We start from the raw sequence: 9,554 nt of genomic DNA, 5'->3' as shown, positions 1-9,554 counted from the left end.
GATAGTTTATGTAAAATATGTTATGCTTCTTGTATTTCCTCTACGAGCAAAAATCCTATATTTGATTGTTGTTCTGTACCGAGAAAACTGATCCCAGCTGATGTGACATTGGGAATTGGTGTATCTGGGCAAGGGAAGTGAAAAATGAAACAGGTCTCCCACTTCTAATTTGCTGTCCAGTGATTCCTGCAGGAATATGTCCATATTTATGGGCACTAGGTATTGATAGGATCAGGCTCATCTGCGATGCCTCTCATAATCATATCGTCTGCTGAGCCTCATTGCCCACGCTCACATATGAAGAATGGCCACTTGGGCAAAGTGCTGGAGAGGTGCTGGGGCCGGCTGAGCCATAACCACACATTTGTCAATGTCTTTGCAGAAATAAGAGGAGAAACGGGAGGTACAGTAGAAAAGAATAAATGTCCATCAATGCTTTCTTACTATGTAGTGTACAATATATTGCACTATACTTTCGTACCATAAACTACTATATCCCTGTAGCACTGTGTTATGCTACAGCTTACGTGGCAACAGAAAAACACCTTTTCTAAGACATTGGACTTTGGAACTTTGAAATCACAATCTTGACTGACACTCCAATATAGTCCTGGAGGAAGCGTTGTGTTGCCATCTGTTGGATGAGACTTTAAACTGAGGTTCCATCTGCCTGTTCAGGTGGATGTTAAAGATTCTATAGCACTCTTCAAAAAGAAAAGGAGTTTCTCCCAATGTACTGGCCAATAATCACCCAGATAAAATCGGTCATTCACTTCTTGCCTGATTCTGGGACATTGTTATCCACAACCAACTTCACTAATTTACCTAATTCTGGATGCTCTAAAATGCCTCAGAAATTGAATACGAAATGCACAGTCAACCTCTTTACAATAAATCCTGGGAAGTGCTTTGAGATATCCTCCCGACCTGAAAAGTGCAATATTAAATGCAAGAATTATTATTATTAATAATGGGACCAGCCAGATAAAATTTAATGGCATTTACTGGTTCAGTTCACTTTTGTATTTCTAATAAAAAAAATGCATTGCATAAGCATCTTTTATTGCTAAAAGATGTAATTTTATCAAAAAAACAAATTCACCTTCACTCTGTGATACCAACTGTGCCATGGAGACACCTGTTTGCCTTTTAAGTATTTATAAAAGATAAAATAAGGCTTTATGATATAAAGAACACAGTGCAGTATTTTCTGCATGAACTTGCAAGGTACAAGCATGCTGAATACCTGAAGGGAGATTAATGTCAGAAAGGTCTTGAAAGCTGAGAGGGTTGAAATGTCACCAGCATTAAAATTGACATACTTGGTAAAAGCAAAACCATTTCAATAGATCAATCATCGCTTTGCTATCATTGGCATTTTGCACTGGAAGTTTCATAAGTTATAATGTCAGCCAGACTAAGCAATGGTACTATTTTCTGCCCTTTAAATACAGTCCATTCTGTCCTCACTAAATAGGAGCATCCAGGTCACAAGAGCCTTTTCTGCAAAATGCAACAGAGATTCTGACAGAATGAAGTAAAATGCCAAAGTGATTATTTTTAACATTCCTTAGCATTAAACTGACATTACTAATAATTGCCCTTTCATTATGTTAATTGCCAAATGAGCTGGAACTCAAATGAAGCTGCCCTTTACACAGCTGTCGATCACTCTTGAAATTAGGTTTCATAAAAAGTAAAATAACAAGCTCAGGATTTCTCTTTCCCTGATAACTGAAGATCAGAGAAACCAACAAAACAGAATGATCACCAAGCGTGGAAAGCAACAGGCAGAGAATCAACAGCAATGAATTATGATCAGTCCATACATGGTAACATTACAACCTTTCATTTGAACCTGTTAAAATCCATACCGCTGCTCAGGTCACATGGAGTTTAAAAAAGTTAGGTGGACGAGGTGATGTGCAGTATAGGCTGCTGGCTTTCCTCAGGGTTTCTCAATTCAAACTTAAAATGTCATGGAATAGGATATTTCTAGATGACACACTGCACAGTATGGAGAGTCTGGAAAATCAATTTAATTTAAGCAATTTTATTGGTCCTGCTACGTGTTACAACCGACACTATTATTTGATGGAGGTGGAAAGCCAGTTGACCTATTGGTTCTATTGCTTAGAGACCACATGCGATCCAAAGTGTCATGGGCTCTTCACAGTTGATTTAATCTGTCGCAGAAAACAAATAAACACAGTTAAAACTTCCAAGAGGATAAGAAGTGTAAGGTTCTACTCTGACCCAGAATTCATAATTGAAGTAAAAATCTTCAGGATGATCAACGTAACATTACAATCAACATTATTCAACTCTCACCAGTTGTATTTCATAGATGATGACAGAATTAGACCAAAGGTTCAGTGGAGCAATTGATGATCTATGGGCAAAATTTGTCCTTATAACCTTCTGCCCTATTCTTAAGCAAATGTTTTCAACAACATTTTTGAAAGGATTTAGTTGACATGCTGTTTTTGAATGCTTCTCCTTTGCTAATATATGATTTTCAATGGGAAAAATACACCTTTAGTGTTCTAAACAGGTTGTGTTAGCCATGTATAAACACACATATCCAGAGAGAATTGCAGGTCTTTAATTATGGAATAAACATTCAATGACAGGATTAAATAATAATAATAATAAATAATCCTTGGATTTGACATGGTGCCTTTTATGTCTCAAAGGGCTTCACGACACTGTAAAGTGTAGTATATTTTGTGGTCTGCCTTTCCCCCTCCCTCCCCACTTTCAAAACCCACCTAAAGACCTTCCTTTTTGATCGTGCTTGCAGTCACTTCCCTCTCTCCCTGGCTCAGGGTCACACTCTGCCACTGTTAAGCACTCTGGGATGCTACCTGACATGAAGGGCGCTATATAAATGCAAGCTGCTGTTGTTGTGATTACAACATCATCTGAAATCGTTCTAATTTTTTGGGTGGTTAATACATAATCAAGGACATCTGAAATTAACACACGATTAACACAATACCTCTAGTCTGCATGTGGGTTGTTGATAGATAAATTCAAAATTAAACCCCATGGACAAACTCAGAAACAAAACTCACTTATTCTATTCTGTATTATTCCCTCACCTCACTTGAGGCCTGGCAATTTTTTGGTGAATCTCCTCTCCTCAGGCATCAAAGTTTAGTTTAACTAAACTGTCTGCATTCTGGAGGCTTGGATCAGGCAAAGTAAATGACCAAAGCCCAAAGAGGAGAGTACATTTTATAACTAGAACACCTGAAGTAATAACTTATTCCCCTTCCAAAATCCTAGCATGCCTCAGAGGATGACGGCAAGAATGGGAGAAGTGGTGCATGTCCTATGAGGTTTCCTTCAGCTATAATTTCCATTAAAAAAAATCAATGATTTATTTTTTATGCAAAGGTTTTCAGTGAAGTGTAGAATTGAAGAGTTATTGTAAATCTACATTGTAAGAGGAAATGGAGGAAAAAAAGTTTGGCAGACGAGCCATTTGCAAACAGCAAAACTGCCGTTTTAGCATAAAATTACAAGATTGTCCAGTGATCTCCTCAGGCTTGTTGTGTTCTCAATGTAACAACAGGAGACACTTTAGATGAAAGCATGCGAGTCTGATAATGATGTTTCCTAGTGAGAGAAAAAAGGATTTATGGCCTCGGAAATGTCTTGTTAGATCATTACTGATAACATTTCATTTTCCTTTTTAGATTAAGAGATGAATTGAAGAATCGCACATTTTCTTCTTTTCTTCTCAAGTATTTAACTATTTTATATACAGTTGGCAGACACTCTTTTAAAGACATAGGTTATAGGTTAGAGCACTCGCATTGCAAGCGAGAGACCTGGGTTCAATTCCCGTCATGGCAAGTTTCCTTACTCCACATGCTTCTGTTTACCTGGCAGTAAGTAGCAACCTGGTTCTTAGTCGATTGGTGGATCGCTTTTCTGGGGGTATTAATTCCTTAAAATTTTTTTAATAATAATAAATTGGTCACTTCAATTCACGACTGTTTGTGGGACACCGCTGTGTGCAATTGGCTCCTGCATTTCACCCACAAAATATACAGTCAATTTACATTACAGTTTATTCCGTGAAGCGCTTTGAGATAGCTCGAAGACGTGATAAGATGTTACATCAAATGCAAGGATTGTTGTTATTATTAGTAGTAGTAGTAGCAGTCAATAAGCACAGACACAATGAACCAAATTAATTCCTTCTGTTCTGTAATCTTTCTATAATGGTTTCTATGTTTACAATGTTAAATGTTGGGTTTATCAGGAGGAATATTGTCAGTACTGGAGGGTGGAAGATTTTCTCGATTGTTGTGTTACTTTGTGATATACTTTGTGATTGGAGTCCTGTAGCTCAGTGGATACAGCACTCACCTTGCAAGCAAGAGACTTGGGTTTGATTTCTGGCAGGGCGAAACCTTGGGCAAATTTCCTTACTCCACATGCCTGGTAATAATCCCTTGAGAAAAAAAATAATAAAATTGGTCATTTCAATCCATGACTGTTTGTGGGACACCGCTGTGTGCAATTGGCTGCCGCGTTTTGGCCACAAATATACAGTCAATTCACTCTACAGTATATTCTGTGAAGCGCTTTGAGACGTCTAGAAGATGCGAAAAGCACTATATCAAATGCAAGGATTATTTTATTATTATAAACTGTCACTGAAAATAATTTGTGACATTTATGCTTTGCTCACAAATGGACGTATCTAATGTGCACGTAGGGGTTATCTCATTGTTATGGCCACGTAAGTGGCATCACATAAAGTGAGTGTGAAGAAAGCTGCTCTGGCAAAATGAGAACACTAGAAACCCTTTGTAAAATTCAATTAAAATACATTACATTCTCAGGCATGGCTCTCCCACTATCACAGCATGAAAAAATATTTTAATACATATTTTATTAAGCACATCAGTCTGATAGTCGGGAAACAGTTGCATCAAAAGGGTTTATGTATATATATAATATATATAAAGCTTTTATGTTCATACTGTGATATTATTCCCAGATTACATAATTAAGTTACAGCAGCTATATGTAATAAAAACAGTCAAAGGAAGGAATGGCATATTAAAGCAGCAGGATCCTTTTTTTCCACAATGTTTTCTTCCTGTTTTTTTTACCTAGAAAGGCATTGATTTGTGCTGGGTGAAGTTCTATGTACACCAGCATTCCTCCAGCATATAAGAGAACATGCTTCTCGCAAGCATGAAGTGTTGGCAAATGATTTGAACATGGGGATCATTATAATACCATGAAAGAGGTTCAGATGAAGTAGCTCCTTTGGTTCATTTAATTCCATCCTTTCAGAATACCTGCCCAACCATTTTCGGTACTAAAGTGTCAAGCCTTTTCCTAAATGAGTTCAGTGTCCTGACCTCTACCACCCTTACAGCAGTGTAGTAAATGTGTATTTGTAGATGAACATGTCAATCAATTTTCACACAGCATTGTCCCACAAACAGCCATGAAGTAAATGTTCAATTCTGATGTTGTAGTCTTGTGATGTGGAAGAAGAGAGGAGTATATAAAGAGAATTAAACTGAAGGATTTTTTATTTATTTTGAATAATTGCTATTGAATAACTATCAAATTGTCAAAACTTTAGGGATTTTAATTATGCGACATAGCTCACATCATTTATTTTACCCAAGAAATTACCCTCCTTTGCAACATTTGATTCTTTTTTTTGGTGGGGGGTGGTCAGCTAGTTGTCTTACATTTGCGGAAACCCATCAACTTGCTTAAGAGCATTCAAAGAAACTAAGAGTTCCATGTATCACACCTATACGTGGAGTCCTGTAGCTCAGTGGTTAGATCACTCGCTTTGCAAGTGAGAGACCTGAGTTCAATTCCAGGCAGGGCGAAACCTTGGGCAAGTTTCCTTACTCCACACGCCTAATAATAATCCCTCCAAAACCAAAAACAATAATAAATTGGTCATTTTCAATCTACGACTGTTTGTGGGACATTGCTTTGCGCAATTGGCTGCCGCGTTCGCCCACAAATATACAGTCAATTCACTTTACAGTGTGTTCTGTGAAGCGCTTTGGGACGTCCTCCCGATGTGAAAAGCGCTATATCAAATGCAAGGATTATTATTATTATTATATGTGGAAAATGCAGACATATTTATTGGAATGGAATGCACACTCTCCCTGGAGGGACACATCTTGCTTACCTAATTCCAGTGAGCATTAGATACAGGTTGGCAAGAGCCAAGGTTTGGGGATCCCAGTATGTAGCTTTGAGGCACTGCTGGAGTCTAACCAGCTGAAACCACATAGCTTGCAATTGAATGTACTGTCTGACAAGCTTTCCTGCTGCTTGTCCAACTCGAACTATCCTACCCATTAGGACTTTGGCCTGTAGGATTAACACATCCAGGTTCATTCACTGCTAGATTATATGAGGCATTGCTTGCGTGTAAGACGCTATGTAAATAGAAGTTGTTGTTGTACCTTATGTTCTTGTTCTTCCTTTTTTTCATCAGTTTGTTGTGCTAACAGTATAAAGAACATTAGATTGGCTGAAAAAATATTCATAGATTTATATTCAGTCCTGAAATCAGTGAAAGCAAAATCTTTGAGCAAGTAAAAAGAGTTCCCTAGACTAATGAGTTGGTGAATTCAGCATTGATAATTAGGGGTAACATTTCTGACAAATTGGTTATATTTGTCCAGCAATTTGTACATTCAGTCAATCGAACCTTTCTCAAGTCTGTGCGAATTCTCATTAAAGCTACATATCCACAAAATGTCATATTGAGAATCATTATTCACTGAAATATTAAACACCCTGCATTTCATTCAGTTGGTGCTCACTGTTTTAATAAGGATAATGTAATAATCGTCATGGGATTAGCAAAATTAAAATGATAAGGAATAATGAAGTGCTTAGGTTAGTGTTTACACAGGGATACAGTTTAATCCATGGTTTGACATATAGATCCTCTGTGAACACACATGCCTATTCATACTGTAAGCAAGACTTCTTTAGTGAGTTGTCACACCATCTGACAGATTTGCTTGGCATTAATCACAGCACCTTGTGTTGTGTCTTCACTTCATCTTTTAGTGTAGCCCGAGCAATTTGAAAGAAAAAAGGAAATGTCACTGAAATGATAAGTCGAGGAACCCAAAGGAGAGCTAAGAAATAACTGTCAGTGTGCAATGCACATTTTCATATCAAAGCAGGGGCTAATGATCCTGGTGTACTATCCCATGCAGAGTGAATGCATTGCCAATTGGAGCTTGGAACAGACGCATTGTTGACTGAGTTTTGACTTTCATCTCACAGTGTAGACCACATGAATTCTGTGCTCCCAAATTGCACACCATCATAAATAAATCTGCCTCAGGGGAGGGGTTGTGCAGGGCCTGGCTGACTCAAAGGTAATGTAAATATGAACCGATGGATGAACTTGCTCCTAAGTTTGTATTCCAGGTTCATCGGACCAGCACTCAGTGTCACTAGCTGCACGTGGACGATCGTGATTTGCGCTACTGATTGTGCAAGCATCTGTATTACTAGTAGTTGAAATGGGCTGAGTCCAACATGAGCTGAAAGAATGAGGTATCATTGCAACACAGTTCTCCCAAAAGAAAGATATTTTAAAACCAGCTGAAAGTGAGCTACAGGCTGCAAAATATCCAGGCAAGAACTGTTCAAGCTCTACTGTCCGAGTTTATGATTGGAACCCCTTGCCTCCTAAGACCTTGCTATCTGTTATTAGCATTTAAACTGACCAGATCACGTCGGAGAGGAGTTCCTACGGGCAGTTAAGATTAGTGATTTGCAGTCTTATTGAGACAATTCAAGCGTTATTTAAACACGTTCCCTATCACAATTAGCCTAAAGATGATACCAGCCAATAAAATGCCACAATTTGGGAAAGGGATGAGGTGAAGTACAGTTTGACAAAAATGGTGAACACCTTTACAGTGTGTTGGATAGTTTCTGCTCCATCTCATCACTTTTTTGAGAGAATACCACAAAAAGAGTATTACATTCATAGTGAGAAAGGAAAAGGCAATAATTTATCACTGGCAGTTCCCTATTTATCCTTTTCTGTTCAGGTTTTCTTCTAAGGTAAAGGCACAATGTGTATAAGTGAAAATATCATTACTAGAAGGAAACAATTTCAATTCCTGAACCAGTAAATAATTATTTCACTCTCCTGTACTCTCTAAAATGACTACCTTGAGTGATCTTATGGCCATATAACATTGAACAGTACCATGAATGACCATGTAAAAGTGATGCAGTAAGTGAATACAAGAAGCATTGTAAAAGTAAGATTTAAGATCTTTTAAGTAAGATCTTTTATAGAACATCAAAAAAATATATTTCTGAGCACTGGTCTAAGATAATAACTAAGGAAGTTCTGAAATCAATAGTGATGGTTTATACTGTGTTCCTTAACTTGGGAATTTTACTTTTTTTTGTTATAGGCCCACTATTCTGATATTTAATGACAACATTGCAAAAGAAATACTGTCTAATTTGCAACATTAGGAATTGAGTTGTAAATAACAAATCGTGTAGGTACTTGGATGTGTCACTCTGTAATTCTAGATAGATGCCGATATCAGTTTTAGCTTTGGAATTGGGGCCATAGGGAGCTCCTGGTGCCCAACAGAAGATGGACATCTGAGCGAAGTTCCAGATCACACTATTTACAAATCCTTTTACAAATTAGGAACCCCACCTCCCTCCTCGACCTGTGCATTAACTCAAGGCTTGAGAAAGGCAGCTGAGGTTCATGTGGGTTAATGGGAGTCAGTTAGTTACATAATTAACTGATGACTTTCTCGCATTCCACTTTGGCATTTTAGTAATTCTCTTTGCACTGTGCAGTTCTCGGGAGCTACACATGCCAGGTGGTCTAGTTACATAAAATTAGCAAAAACAGGGAGAAGGAGAGCGATATGAATCTCATCGTTGCTCTTCATCAGGTTTCATTTAGCAGGAAAACAGTGAAGAAATGCAAATATTCACAAATATGCTGGTTTGCTTCGCTTCCAAAGACTCCGCTCCAGTTAGGAATGGAGTTTTTTACATTGTTAATATAAGGGGAAAAAACACATTAATAATGCATGGATTATACCGTGAAGCAAAAAAGCTGCATCTATCTCCTTGGCATTTGAATGTCAAAAACCTGAGATAACCTCCGCTTTTCCTGTAGATTCTTAGGGACAAAATCAAGACTTTATTTTTTTAAGAAATAGACATTTATGTTAAAACACCGTGAAAAAGCAATAGAAATATTGCTCCTGACATGTTTCAAAAAGAAAAGATTACACTGTAAATCAAAACACCTTCCCCCTTACTGGGTTAGCAAAAAAAAATCAGCTCCTAATAAATCTCAGCAAATTACCTATGTGGGGCCTTTGTTTCTACCATTACAATGTTTCATATTTATTGGACCGTGTCCTTCTTAGAATTGCAAATGTAAATATTTGGTTTAAAATTAATGGCATATTTGTCAGTAATTGAGATTGGCCCTGCTACTAAATGAGTTTTGTAAATGTAGGGAGGCA

General features: G+C 37.6%; 1 long non-coding RNA gene across 1 annotated transcript in view; it reads right to left on the bottom strand.

Moving 5' to 3' along the window:
• Window positions 1–4,441: 4,441 nt before the first annotated feature.
• LOC121849158 overlaps window positions 4,442–9,554 on the bottom strand; it is a 38,608-nt gene continuing 33,495 nt past the window's right edge. Inside the window, exon 3 of the long non-coding RNA XR_006085119.1 lies at window positions 4,442–4,468. This is a non-coding gene — a long non-coding RNA (uncharacterized LOC121849158). The remainder of the gene's footprint in view (window positions 4,469–9,554) is intronic.

Source organism: Callorhinchus milii, unplaced genomic scaffold (assembly GCF_018977255.1).
Source record: "Callorhinchus milii isolate IMCB2004 unplaced genomic scaffold, IMCB_Cmil_1.0 Scaffold5, whole genome shotgun sequence".
In the NCBI taxonomy this organism is placed as follows: Eukaryota; Metazoa; Chordata; class Chondrichthyes; order Chimaeriformes; family Callorhinchidae; genus Callorhinchus; species Callorhinchus milii.
This window is presented reverse-complemented; position numbering and strand designations above follow the sequence as displayed.